The sequence below is a fragment of the Pinus tabuliformis genome, chromosome Q, assembly GCF_031772625.1.
Source record: "Pinus tabuliformis cultivar Carrire ecotype Pingquan chromosome Q, CPIR1, whole genome shotgun sequence".
Classification (NCBI taxonomy): Eukaryota; Viridiplantae; Streptophyta; class Pinopsida; order Pinales; family Pinaceae; genus Pinus; species Pinus tabuliformis.
In genome coordinates, this window is record NC_142296.1 from 959134519 (window position 1) to 959150316 (window position 15798).

Here is a 15798-nt window from a genome sequence, read left to right on the forward strand (position 1 = left end):
TCGCACTTATCGTAATTGGTTATAAAGCAATCACATAGAGGAAAATGTATTGTTTATGGGTCATGGGTGATATATGTTGTAGATTCGTCACATATTCTAAGTGTTAGACCATAATTGAAGTTTTATCAGTTCACACATCAGTCTCACAGGTCTAACACTTAATCATTTTTGTAGAGGCTTCCCGACCCACCAAGTTGACCTCACCCAACCTGCCTGGACTGTGTATTGCATAGTTCCAGTCCTCTAACTATGACCTTGACCTTTGATTGTGTGCAATGCACAGTTCATACTTCCCAAGATTGTCGCATTGTGTAATTCATGAGCCCAAGGCCCAGCGTTCACCTTCAGAATTGCATAATCCTCTCAGACAGCCTGGCCATAACTACGCATTGCGCAAGCACAAGCCCCAATATATCTCCCTAAGCCTATAAAATGCACAATCCCGTAGTGCACCATCCTCCCTTGCACAAGTTAAGTGCATATAATGTCAATTTATTTTGCTTACAATAGGTTAAGTCTATTCTCAATTATTCCTCTAGTTACAGTTTTGTTATGTTGTTTTATTCGAGCTTTGCATGTATATGAAAACATGCCTTTCTGATAATTTTGTCTAGTTTAGAGAACCACTACTCTCATGAAGTAGAATTTCCTATTATGCCAATTTATATGGTTTAACCTTTTGATAGTGATGAACCAAAAGTCTCAAGTGTTGTTAGTCAAAGATTCAACATGATGTTAGTAAGAGGATTGCTCCTTTTCTACCCATGAGCACTACATTTCTAGGTAATGTTTCTTCTTCCCTTGACTGAATGGTGATGCTAGTTTTTCTTTTTATACATATGCTCCTAGCTCTTTTCACCAACATAATGGTTTGCAATATTATTTTGGGTTCATGGTATTATTCTGTGTCACACTACACTTCCTACCACACTTAATAGGGAAGTTTGTCTAGCACCTATGAAAGACCATAGGATGGTCCTATTGGATCCCAGATATAGGACACACAATTAGACAATTCAACCAATACATTGCCAAGGTGATTCCCAGAACCACATATACAGAAGATATGCACATATACAGAAGATACACATATACAGAAGTTGTGCATATATGGAAGATATGCACATATACACATATATGCATAACTTTTGTATATGTTCATATCTTTTGTGTATGTGCATATCTTTCGTATATGCACATATATTTCGTATATAAGTTTTGTGACTTCGTTATATGAAAATATTTCGTATATGCACATGTTTTTTATATACGCCTTGTATATATATTTTGGGTTCAAGATATTATCCCATGTCACAGTGCACTTCCTTCCACACTTAATAGGGAAGATTGGCTAGCACCTATGAAAGACCAAAGAATGGTCTTATTGGATCCCAGATATAGGACACACAATTAGATGATTAAACCAATACATTCCCAAGGTGATTACGAAAATTTCATATACAGAAGATATGTACATATATGGAAGATACACATATACGAAAGTTGTGCATATACGAAAGATATGCACATATACGCATATATGCATAACTTGTGTATATGTGTATCTTCCTATGTGCATATCTTCCGCCTATGTGCATATCTTCCGTCTATGCACATATCTTTTGTATATGCGCATATATTTCGTATACAAGTTGTGTGACTTCCGTATATGCATATGCTTTTTGTATATGCCTTGTATTTAAAAAAAACATGTATATACAATATTATTTTGGGTTCATGGTATTATCCTGTGTCAGAGTGCACTTCCTACCACACTTAATAGGGAAGATTGGCTAGCACCTATGAAAGACCAAAGAATGGTCTTATTGGATTCCAGATATAGGACACACAATTAGACAATTGAACCAATACATTCCCAAGGTGATTCCCAAAATTTCATATACAAAAGATATGTGCATATACGGAATATATGCACATATACAAAATATACGCATATACGGAAGTTGTGCATATACAGAAGATATGCGCATATACGCATATATGCAAAACTTATGTATATGTGTATCTTCCATATATGTGCATATCTTCCATGTATGTACATATCTTCCATATATGCACATATATTTTGTATAGAAGTTGTGTGACTTCTGGATATGCAAATATTTCGTATATGCACATGTTTTTTGTATATGTCTTGTATATAAAAAAAAAAATGTATATACAATATTATTTTGGGTTCATGGTATTATCATGTGTCATAGTGCACTTCCCGCCACACTTAATATGGAAGATTGGTCGGCACCTATGAACGACCACATAATGGTATTATTGGATCCCAGATATAGGACACACAATTCGATGATTCAGCCAATACATTCCCAAGTGACTCCCTGAATCACTTATACAGAAGATATGCGCATATACAGAAGATACACATATACAGAAGTTGTGCATATACGGAAGATATGTGCATATATGCATATATGCACAACTTTTGTATATGTGTATCTTCTGTATATGTGCATATCTTCTGTGTATGTGCATATCTTTCATATATTCACATGTATTTCGTATAGAAGTTATGTGAATTCTGCATATGCAAATCTTTCATATATGCACATGTTTTGGTATATGCCTTGTATATAAAAAAAACATGTGCATATACGAAATATTTTCATATAAGGAAATCCCACAACTTCTATATGAAATATATGCTCATATACGAAAGATATGTGCATACATGGAAGATATGCACATATATGGAAGATACACATATACAAAAGCTGTGCATATATGTGTATATGTGCATATCTTTCGTGTATGCATAATTTCCATATGTGTGTATCTTCCGTATATGTGCATATTTTTTATATATGTGCATATATTTTGTATATGCAATTTTCGGAATACATTGGAAATGTATTGGTTCAATCGTCTAATTGTGTGTCCTATATCTAGGATCCAATAATACCATTCTCTGGTCTTTCATAGGTGATAGTGAATCTTCCCTATTAAGTGTGGCAGGACATTCACTGTGGCACAGGATAATACCATGAACCCAAAATAATATTTCAAACCATTATGTTGGTGAAAAGAGCTGGGAGTATGTGTATATAAAGAAAAATTGGCATCACCATTCAGTCAAGGGAAGAAGAAACAATACCTAGAAATGTAGTGCTCATGGGTAGGAAAGGAGCAATCCTCTTATCAACATCATGTTGAATCTTTGAATAACAACACTGGAGACTTTTGTCTCATCACTGTCAAAAGGTTAAACCATATAAATGGGCATAATAGGAAATTATACTTCATGAGAGTAGTGATTCTCTGAACTAGCCAAACTTCTCAGAAAGGCATGTTTTCTTATACATGCAAAGCTCGAATAGAAAAGCATAGGGAAACTATAACTAGGGAAATAATTGAGAATAGACTTAATCTATTGTAAGCAAAATAAATTAACATTAGATGCACTTAACATTCTATGTACAGGTGTGAAGTGCTTGGAACATACCTTACTTCCAATGCTTGTATGGTGATAAAATTTGGTTAGAAAGAGTTGGTGTGTCGAACCAGGAGTTTTCACAGGTGCTCTGAGTCTTTCGAGTCTTTTCTTGTTATCAAAATGAAGTTGAAACCAGTTACTCCCTAGGTTCGAGCAACTACCCAAAGCTCGACCAAAATTTCAGAGGCATGTCATGTGTCTTTACTAACTTAGCTACCAATCATTAAACCATTATACCATCGAATAAAAAATGGTGACAAGTTAGGGAGACTAATTTTCATCTCAATATTTCCATGTGCTTAGGATCAAACAAATTGTAGTGTATGTTAATGTCCTGAGATTGTGTCAGTACCATATGGACAGATGGTTTAATACACATATTCAAACCAAACTAAAACTTTATCAAATACCTCATTGAGAGGCTTTAAATCACTACAATAAAATTATACATTTCATATGCCATTTCATGCCAGTTTATTTGATGGTAATTAATCACCTTTAAAAAAAATAGATTATGATTCAGAACCATAGCAAAAATTCAATCATGGAAACTTTGTGGCTATTGGTTAAATAAAATTTATCACCATATTTTATATGCAACCAATTTGGATGTGCTTAATAATACCGCATGTGGTGTATAGTTTGAAAAAACCCCCGATTTATAAAAAGTCATAACACTTGATCATCTAAACATTCATATTTCCTTTTTGCTACGTGTCAAAGGTTAACATAATCATAATGTAATTAATTTCACTATATAGTGACTAGGGTTTATTTAATGAGCATTGACATAATACATGGCCTAAGGTTTGTGTGGGTCAATGGCCCGAACCTTTTTTTTTTCTTTTGAAATGAAACAAAGGCCCTTACAAGATAAACTTTAGAATAAGAAATATTTTCCCCACATAAAGCATGGCCATGACTAGGCATTTTATGTATAAGAATATGTTATACAATATGGATGATGTTGGCGTGATGGGCCCTGACCCGGGTTCAGCGTTAAGGAGCCAAGAAAATCCCTACACTATTGGCCCTTTCGGCATTAATCCACGGAGGGTGGATTGAAGTCTCACCCGAAGTAGTATGGGGGGATGCAAGAACCAAGTTTCCACACCCTGAGATGGTTGTGATGCCTTTGCGCAGATCAATAAGCCTTTTATCAATGTACTTCTCTTATTCGTCCTTCGAGCCTCCGCGGAAATCTCTGATCGTCCTTCGCGGACCCTAACTAGATATATCATGTGCTTATGCACCTCTGTAATTATCCTTACTTCTGTGTCTACCCATATTAGCTTAAGTATTGGTTAACTTTAACATGCATTACGGTTATCTTCGTGTAACATATATTCTTACTTGTGTTCATATGACAGAGTGAAATACATAGATTCGCGCATCAATATAGCATTAATTCATAACCCCAGTATTCAACATAGCATAAACGCATCATTCATAGAAGAAGTAAAATAATGCACACATAGATGGAAAGTACACAGTAATTTCATAATACTTCTCTTTATTGATGATTCAAATTCTCAATACAGACTCTATCTACCCTGCGCACACAGCTACAGGGGTCCGCGCACTCAACTGCGGACTTCTGCCCTAGCCCTCTGCACACTGAGTTGTAGAGCCTCTTCCTACACTAAGACTCTTGCTCTTAGCTCTTTACAAACTCCTCAAGTACTTCTACTCCCCCCCTCCACTGACTTCCTTTTTATACAATCCCATGGTCTGCGAACCAAGAGCAGATCTCCAAAACCGACAAAACCTATATAGACTAAGGGCGGAAACCCCTTTTTGACTTTAGATATCTTCGCACTCCGACCATAAAATGTGGATATTTTACATTTATTTATACAAACTTTGGGCCTTCTACCCCAAAACTTGGGTTTTTAACCCCAAAATTGACCCCCAGGGGACCCGTTCCCAACAGGCCCCCAACACAAACATGGTGACTTGCCCTCAAGTCACTCGACTGGTGCAGAGATCTTGTCGCGAAGACCTCCCAGCTCGACTTGGAAAACTGCTACCTCGGTGGTGCACTGTGTTGCCGCCTGCTTCATCTCCTCGACCAACTGCTTTGTCGCTGGCCCTGCGCTGTCAAACTTAATCTTTTGTTGAGTCTCTTGCAGACTAGCTAGCTTGCCCTCAATAGTGGTCATGATCAAGTAGGCCTCGTCCAACCAAGGCTTCAGGCGAGCCTTCAACACCGATTCCTTGTGCTGAGCTGCATCTAACTACTCTTTCAACGCCTTGGTCTCTTGCAGCTTAGCTAACCTCTGCATGATGGTGACAGTGTGCGCTGTCGCTTTGACTTCGTTGTAGCGTTGTTGCAGATCTCGTGCTTCTGTTTCTAGTCGCTGCACCATAGGATATTCTTGCAGGCAGGTGACTACCTCGAGTGACTACTTGAAGAGCATGGTACAGTCCTTTATTGTGCTCTCAACTGCTGCTACCGCATCTTTCACAGTGGTCTCGCACTACTCTCTAATCTCTGGCAGAGTCAAAGGCTAGGCCTTCAACTAAAATTCTGCAATTTTTAGGTTCATCTCTAGCTGAACCTTTGCCAATTTAGTTCATTCATCTCACACTCTAGCAGCGAGCTTCTGAACTCTCACATCGATCAGCTTAGCCTTGGGAATGCCCAACTCCGGGATAGTCCTGCACGCCTCAGTTACGACGGTGGTAATGCGTTGGTTCTTGTATGTAATGTCTTTGACAAGGTTAAGGGTGGAGTCTCTCTGCATGGTTAGTTGGGCGTTGTTGACCTTTTTTTCGCTAATCACCTGTAATGCATGATGTTCATAGGCCTGAAGTTTCACAATCACGCCTTCCTGCAAAAGGTAAAGCACTTCATTTGGAAGCGTGGCCAGGTTGAGTCCAACTCTCTTAAGTGTGTTGACAGCGGGTCTGTTAGCTTCAGGCTCTGTTGTTAGTGCTCCATCAGGCAGCACTATTGCTCGGGGATCCCTTCCATGCAGCATCCCTGCAGCTTCTGAGGTGTCGAGCACCAAGATGGTTGACGCCGTGCTGGTCTGTATCTATGATGCATGGATTTGTAGCTCATGCAGATCCGTCTGTATAGTTCTCAACACTTGTTGTTGTTGTTGCTCGAACTGCTGCTACAGTTCTGCAGTGGCATCCCGCATAGTATCACCTATGTCGTTTAAGTACCCTTCTGTTAGGGTGATCGGGTCTAGAGATGTCTTGCTAGCCTTGGATTTCTTCCATGACCCTACTTTCTCTAGATCTCTGGTGCGCTTGGTGTGGAACAGAGTCATCTCCAGGTCCGCTCCTCCTTGCTCTGTCTGATCATATTCTTCCTCGGTCTCCGGGGAAGGTGACTTCTGACTTCGGTTAGAGTCACGCTCTTCTTTGCCTGCCTCTCCACCTGACTACTACACAGCAGTGCACTCTGCCTTGGCCTTGTCATCGACCTCCTTCCTCCTCTTCGCGGCCAGTTGTTCCATCTTCAGCTTGGCTTCTTCCTTCTTCCGCTGCACGGCGGTCTTACTAGACCCTTTCGTCGAGTCTGTGGCATTGTGCTAATCTTTCGGCTAGTAGTCGAGGACTGCTGCAATTGCATCATTGGTGGCCAAGTATGGTAGGTCGTGCCATTTCTTCTCAGGGTCCTTCCGCACCCGTATTGACACATGGTGGAAGTCAGCCTTGAATTCCACGTATTCCTGTAACTTCTCAAAATTTGTAGGTGTCAACCATAGCTTGCGGTTGATGGCCATATGTATGCTCATTTCCATCAAGATCCAGAAGATCTTGTTGTCCTTTATCCGCTGAGGATCCCTCGTCGCCCACAGCGAAGCGAACTTTGTTTCCTTTGGTAGGTTTGGCATGACTGAAGGGAATTGGTTATCTTCAAGTAGATCCCACGCAACCAACACTATGGACAGCAATAGCCATGCATAGTGAAAGGTATTACTGTGATCTTGTGCCTCGCGGTAGTTCGTGAGGAACTCATCGCAGAGGTAGTGCACCCAGTTAAATTGGACTCCCTCCGTGCACAGGGCCGCCAAAGCTATCATTGGTGTCGGCACTTCATCTACATGAAACTTTGCATCACCTTTCCTGCTAAGATTTGCGTCGCCACTTTGACCACAGGGTCACATATGCTAGAAATGGTGTAGCCGCACGACTTCTTTACCAGCTTGAATTTTTCCTTCATTATCTTGGCAAGCGCATGCTCGTCGACCTTTCCACCAAACGCCATGGCTGGATTTTCTCCTATCTATGGAAGCTGCATGATCCTATGGATCAGCATGTCCGTGATGGGTATCATCTCCTCCAGCCACAGATACCCATCGTGCACCAAGCACATCAGTTGCTTGATCACTACTAGCATGATAGGTGCGTGGTTGTAATGTGGCACCCATAGCAGGTTTAGCAGGCCTGCCTTGTCCACGCCTTTCAGCCACTTCCTCGGCTCCAACATGGTTATGCCAGTATTGTTGTGGAAGACTCGGTGCATAAGTTGGTCTGTCGCCAAATGAGGGAAGCGCTCCGTGTCTGCTAAGTCCCAGTCCTCCAACTTCAACAGGGGGACACACCCCAAGTGTGGTCCCTCAAAGACAATTTGGTCCGGCAGGAGGGGTGTGTGCAGGGTGAATTTACTCTCATCAATATCTTTGGGAACCTTCGTCTTGCCCTTGCAAGGAGGAATGTATTCAGGCAACCTAGGTATGGGGTTCGACCCCTCAATTTCAACAGCCTTCGTTTCCACTGCAATATCCTCATCATCCATGGGGATTTCTTCAACCTCTTCTTCCGGCTATAGGTCAATCATTTTGGCCTTTTCTTGCATGGTGGGTTTTCCTGACTGTGGGTGCCTCCTAGGTGGTGCATGCACTGGCAGCGACATTTTCTGCTTTTCCTTCTTCGATTTTGGCCCCTCCTGGGTCAACATAGGCCTTGGTCAGGGTGTCATGGGGGATTTAGGCACTTCCATAGGTGCAACTTCCGGGGCAGCTCCCTCTGCTGCCATAGCAACGTCTCGAACAACTCCCTCGGCTATCACTACTTTAGCGCTCATGACTTGTATGGGCATCGACATGATGCTATGCAACAACTCTTGTGTTGTCTATGGTAATGTATAAAATACGAAACTTGCTAGCAAAACTTCAAAGGTTTCACGATTCATGTGAACCTAAGAGCTCAACAACTCAATTCTCAAAATGCCAAGTGCTTTTTGCTGGGCAGCCACCTATAATTTATAGGAACTTTCAAATTCAAATTTGACCATTCCCCCCAAAATCGATTCATTAATGCTAGATTGGTGGCAGATTTTCAAAGATCTGGTCCATAAATTTTGACTTAAATTCTACCCCCCCCCCCAGCTCCCTTTGGCCATTTTTCATCGTCAAATCATGAACAGTGACTTTAACGGTCACTTTCCGGCTATCCCGCATGGTTTTTCATTTGGTAGCGCAACTCCCTACACGCTTATGCGAGCTCTGTGACATATCTTTGTTCTGCACAGTTCCCTGATCATGCAGCTCTCTGACCCGGGCAGTGTAGTTTATAGTCCCGTGCTTCCTTTTAGCTTCCTAGAGCGCTAAGACTGTGCTTCCCTCATATAGTCACCTAGCTGGATCACCGGTGTATGGCTTCAATCGGCTGCCATTCACCTTCCCTGGGAAGGGTTCTCCATTCAATTTAACCAGCTAAACTACTCCACCATCGGTAATCTCCTTGATGACATATGGCCCTAGCCAATGCATCCTAAATTTCCCTGGAAATTTATCAAATTTATTGTCATATAACAAGACCAGATCATTTACCTTGAAGGTGCGCAGTTTGATGTGTCGATCGTGCCATGCCTTTTCGCGCTCCTTTTGAACTTGTTGATGAAATCCAGCTAGAAATCGGTCCTCCTCAAGCTCTGCTAGCTGCGCGAGCCTCTCTTCCAGGGCTCCACAGTCTACCATTCCTATGAGTGCCACTATGCGCAGACTAGGTACAATGTATTCCATTGGCATCACAGCTTCTATGCCATACACGAGTCTGAAAGGAATTTTCCCAGTCAGCTTCTTGCAATTTGTTCTGTAGGCCCATAGCACCGTGGGTACACGCACATCCTAGTCATTTCTCTGAGCATTGCAGACCTTCGTCAGTGCACTCTCCAGTATCTTATTGAATGCTTCCACTATCCCATTAGCCTGCGAATGATAAGGCATAATTTTCTAATGATAAACCTGAAATTTTTCTAGCAACACGCTGATTATTTCGTTAAGAAAGTGCATACCATAATCGCTCATCAAGATCTTTGGACAACCAAATCTTGTCAACACATATTCAAAGTACAGTCCTTCACAGGCTGCGCCTTTGCCCACTTGGTCAAGTACTCAGTCACGGTGATGATGTACTGCGCACATGTCTTCTTTCCTTGAGGCTAAATTGGACCCATAAAGTCAATTGTGCATTTCTCGAATGGTTGTAACGTCACCTGCGACATCAGAGGTAGTTCATCCCTCCGCGATGGCCAGTCAGTCCTTTGACATGCGTCACATGCCCTACAATATGCTTTCGAATCCTTATGCAAGGTTGGCCACCACAACCCAGCATGTAGAACCTTCTGCATTGTTTCTTTCCCTACATAATGTCCTCCTGCAACTCCTCCATGAGCCTCAGTGAGGATGCTGCTTCGTTCAAAGTTAGGCACATAATGTCGCAATATTTTGTCTAACCCCATTTTGTACAAGTCCTTGTAATGATAGAAAAGTCTGTCGCGTGCACTACCAGTTCCTTATTCTGTTGACTTGTATAACCTTCTAGAGCTGATCTTGTCATCAGGGAGTGGATGATATCTTCAAAGTGACTATCTGCGATGCATACCACAAAGAGCTATGCGTCAGGCAGCCCTTCCTCCAAATTAGTAGGTTCCTCTCCCGTTTCAATGTGCGACAGATGATCAGGTCCCGCATTCAGTCATCCTGGCTTCACAATAACTTCAAAGTCGTACTCCTGGAACAACAACAGCCACCTACATATTTCACCCCCCAACAAAGGCTTGTTGACCAGGTACTTCAACGCGAAATGATCCATATACATCTTAAAGTGTCTGCCTGACAAATAGTGCTTGAAATTCTGGAGCATGTACACCATAGCTAATCCTTCGTGCTCTGTTGTGGAATAATTTTTCTCTACTTTAGACAGCTTCCTACTTGCGAACGCTATAGGGTGATCCAGTTCTCCCTCACCGTCTTGTGTCAGCACGGCCCCCAGCGCAATACATGATGTGTCCACGTGCACATGAAATTCCTTCTTCCAATCCGAGAAGACTAGGATCAGTGTGGTGACCATTTTCTCTTTCAGCACGTCCAAGATCTTCTGACATTCATCATTCCAACAAAACATAGCATCCTTTTTCAACAATTTCTCCATAGGCGCGGTGATCTAGGCATAGCCCTTGATGAACTTCCCATAGTATCCGATATGCCCTAGAGTTGCGCACAACTGTTTCACATTCCTTGGCGCCTCCAATTTGATGATCACTGTGATCTTCGCGGGGTATACCATCAATCCTTGTTTGCATACCACATGACCCAACAAGATCCCAAAAGGGACACAAAACAGACACTTCTTTAGATTGAGCGTGATCTGGTATCTTCGACATGTATCTAGCATCAAATGTAGACTTGCCACATGGAACTTAACCAGTCCAAACACTATCCAATCATCAAAGTATACCTCCAGAAATTTATGAATGAAGTCTTTGAATGTCGCAATGACTACATGCAAAAAGATTGCTGGCGCGTTCTTCAACGCAAAAGGCATTACAGTGTACATAAAACATCCCCATTCAGTCACAAAGGGCGTCTTTCTTCTATCCTCAGGCACGATTTTGATCTGATGGTACCCAGAGAACTCATCAATGAAAGAGTATGCTTCTTGGCCGCCTACATTATCCAGGACCTCATCAATGAAAGGGGTTGGGAAAGGATCATGCACACAATCGTCATTCAATTTCTAGAGATCCACGCATATCCTTATTTCTTCTTTCTGTTTCTTTTCCTGAACCACTATTTGGCTCACCCAATCAAATTCTTCTACCGACTCAATAATACCCGTCGCAAGCTTCTTATCTAACTCAGCGCAGACTCTTTCCTTATACTTCGGATTAAGGCAGTAAGGTATTTGTTTCACAGGTTTCGCATCCGATTTTAGGGTGATCTTGATGACACCCAGGTCTCCTATTATTCCCTTCAGATCAGAAAACTTTATGGGGCAACAAATCCTGATATTCTTGGAGGAGCTCAGAGACCTTATCTACTGTTGCGTCGTCCCAACAGTCCCCAATCTTCACAAATTTTGGCTCTGCCTCTGTGCTAATAGTGACCTGTCTAGTTTTTAGTGGTGCGGTTATGTCTGGATTCTCTATCTGCGGTCCTTCAACCTCGCGATGACCCTCGATTTTCGGAATATTAATCTTTCTGGGATCCTCGTCTTCTTCTTCAACAGTCACGTTATAGCATTCCAGCGCACGGTTCAGTTGTGTAGTCCAATCATGTTGAATCAGGTCCAAAGGATCCTGCGGTATCCTAAAGATCGCTACTTTAACCTCTTGTATTGTCGCGTCAATACAATCAAATCCATCCTCAAAGCTTAACGTCATTATAAACCCCTGGCGCAAGATGTCCCATTCTTCAATGCCATGGAGGAGATCTATTTCCAGGTTGGCTTGATGGGTCAACAACGAAACCATTTGTTGGCTTGATGGGCCCTGACCCAAGTTCAGCGTTAAGCAGCCAAGAAAATCCCTACACTACTGGCCCTTTCGGCATCAATCTGCAGAGTGTGGACTAAAGTCTCACCTAAAGTAGTATGGGGGGATGCAAGAACCAAGTTTCTGCACCCTGAGATGGTTGTGATGTCAGTTTTTAGAACTTCGCTCTGCCTTCATGCAGATTGATAAGCCCTTTAGGGATTATCAATGTACTTCTCTTATTCGTCCTTGGAGCCTCTGTGAAAGTCTCTGATCATCCTTTGTGGACCCTAACTAGATAGATCAGGTGCTTATGCACCTCTGTAATTATCTTTACTTCTATGTCTACCCAGATGAGCTTAAGTATTGGTTAACTTTCACATGCATTACGGTTATCTTCGTGTAACATATATTCTTACTTGCATTCATATGACAGAGTGAAATACATAGAGTCGCGCATCAATATAGCATTAATTCATAACCCCAGTATTCAACATAGCATAAACGCATCATTCATAGCATAAGTAAAATAACGCACACACAGATGGAAAGTACACAGTAATTTCATAATACTTCTCTTTATTGATGATTCAAATTCTCAATACAAACTCTATCTGCCCTACACACACAGTTGCAGGGGTCCGCGCACTTAGCTGCAGACTTCTGCCTTAGGCCTCTACGCACTCAGCTACAGAGCCTCTTCCTATGCTAAGACTCTCGCACTTAGCTCTTTACAAACTCCTCAAGTACTTCTACTCCCCACCCGACTTCCTTTTTATACAATCCCATGGTCTACGGACCAAGGGCGGATCTCCAAAACTAACACAACCTATCTAGACTAAGGGCGGAAAACCCTTTTTGAATTTAGATATCTTCGCACTTTGCGACCAAAAAATGTAGAGACTTTACATTTCTTTATATAAACTTCAGGCCTTTTGCCCCATAACTTGGTTTTTTAACCCCAAAATTGACCCCCAGGGGACCAGTTCCCAACAGATGCCAAGAGGTTTCCTAAACTTGCTTTTAACTTTAGCCAAAACTCCCATCATCACCTCAAGTGAGGATGGCATATTGATGCCCTATCTTGGCTTGATTATTAAGGAAGAAAACACAACATCATCTTGCCGAATTGGGATAATATTAAAAATATTATTACTTCAAAATTTAAGGAGATATTGTAGGGAAATAAAGAGCTAGAGGAAAAAATGAAACATAGATATGATAAGCAAGTAATTGACCCCGATCTCATAAACCAAAATTACCTTTATGCATTGACAAGTGTTAATAAAAAAATGAAGGTTTTCAAGATAAGGACAAATTTTGATGAGTGTCATAGCTAAACTCAGCATCGGTCAATTCCCAAAATTCCATGGGATGAAAGAGTTTGTCACCTGTGTTATCCAAATAGGGTTGAAGATGAAAATCACTTTCTCCAAATTTCCCATCTTATACTCACATTTGATCTAATTTTCAAAATATTTTTCGCAGTACCAACTTGACATTTTAAGTGAAGCTACGGTTATTCGGGAACACTTATCTCGCTTCTTTTTTGAGGATACAACTAAAATGTTAAAGAATTTTATTTAATTTCTTACCTTCTTAGGGTGCTATAATCCATATAGATTGTAGTGGAGGTTCATCAGCACCACCCCACACAAAGTTAGTTTATATTTATGAAAAACTTAAGAGAGTGTACAAAAAGAGTATGTAGAACAATATTTTACATTTAGAAAATATAAATATAAATTCCATTAAAATTATAAATTAAATATTTAATATTTTTATATAATAAATTTTAAATGAGATAAATTTAAAGGTATGTGAAGATATAGTATATAAAATAAAAGTAGGATAGAGTTCGTCTAAATATAATATATTAAATATTTTCTATAAAAAAATAGAAATAAAAATCCTTATCATTTTTATTAAAAGGTAAATGTATATTTTAAACCCTTTTTTATGCATTATAGATAAAATTTTATAAATTTTACAAAATATATGTGTTTTTTTTTAATGTTATTAATATAAAATTAACATGGCATTGAGTACATTTTCTAACTAAATAAATTTTATAATAAAAATGACAATTATTTTAAATGTTTATAATGAATTTTTTCTATGTTTGTGGAAGATGGAGAGAGCTAGGTTTTTGTCATTTAGTCGTAATGCAAACTGCACTACCACTAGGATCTTGCCTGCCTTTAGTGCTCACGACACTCTATAACTTGGGGAGTTGGATCTTCCATGTGTGCAGGGCCTCATGTGTGGTCAATTTGGGGTTCTTCTAGTGGATTTTCAACTGTTTTTATGTTGCTATGTGTCAAAGGCTCTTGAAGATATTTGTGGTCTCGGCTCTGTGGGAATTTCTTCTGTCTGGGTCCTTTCCTTGACTATTATTGATTTTCAAAGGGCAGATAAGTTGTCATTAAATTGTTATGGTGTTATTTTATCATATGTGGTGGGGCCACGATAGGAGGTGCTAACCAGTTTCCTGTTTGCTCTCTTTTCTCTTGCATTTTCGTTTTCGAACGAGTTCTCTATTTGGCATGTATGGTAGCCCGTGGTGAAGGATAAGGCTGATATGCTCATGTTTGTTTCACACTCTCGTTTCCGTTGATCTGTCCTGGATGTTGAAAAGAAAAAGTTTGTAAATCACCCCTTAGAAATTTTCATAAAAAAACATAAATGTAAATACTTGATTTCTTTCTTGTAAGAGTTGAGGGAGTCTCAGTCAACCTCCTTCGTCTTGCTTTCCTCATGAAGAGAGGCGTCCTCTTCCAGTGTCGGTATGTCTGCATCCATCTCGGTGGAAGCATCATCCTTGACGCTTATGCAAATCTTGAGCATCATGTGAATTCTAGCAACGAATGTGTTTGGCTCCTCCAGGGCTGAAACCCGAGGTAAGCAGAGTAGAAATCGAAGTAAGCATAGCAGTTTAATACAAGAGCATCATCAGATCATTAACTGATTTATCGTGCTTTTCAGCCTCGACTCTCTTCCTAGATCTTCCATGATGGCATTCTCTGGGTTGATCTCCATCATTTTCTTGTTGAACATGTAAGACGACATGGAGATGTTGCGGAGGGCCTGGGCCCTCATTATTCTCTCCATGTGTGTCATCCACCCATACTTGCCCGTCGCAAGACAACATGGAGAGTCCACAATAATATCCGAGACCACTACCTTCTCCACCTTGTTGCCCAAGATGTCCTTCATCACTTTTCATAGGCTTTCAAATGCAACTTTCTTTTTTTCCTTCTTTTTCTTCTCCTCCTCTGTCTCCTCTAGCTTCTGCCCTTCTTTTAAAGTAGAAACAAGCTTCTTCCTGTCGTATTCCTTGAGCTCCCATACGACGTACTCATTGATCGCATCCACCTTAAACATGACTTCATAACCCTTCCTCTTCAGTCTCTTTAGGAAAATCTCCCTGTTGTTGTAGAAAGTGGTGATGATGAGGTTGAGCAATTGATTAATTTGAGCCTTGAAAACAAAGGTCTCCACCTCGCCACTCTCTATGTTGATGTCCGCCATTGGAATTGGAATCGTAATTGCAATGAAGTATAACATAATAGTGAACCAGAAAAGTATTAAATAATAAAGACACAAATCCCCTATAAGA

The 15798-nt window shown here is 40.7% G+C and overlaps 1 pseudogene; it reads right to left on the reverse strand.

Annotated features, from left to right (window-relative positions):
• Nucleotides 1–14906: 14906 nt before the first annotated feature.
• Nucleotides 14907–15593, reverse strand: LOC149222663 (heat shock protein 90-1 pseudogene; annotated as a pseudogene).
• Between the last annotated feature and the right edge of the window lie 205 nt (nt 15594–15798).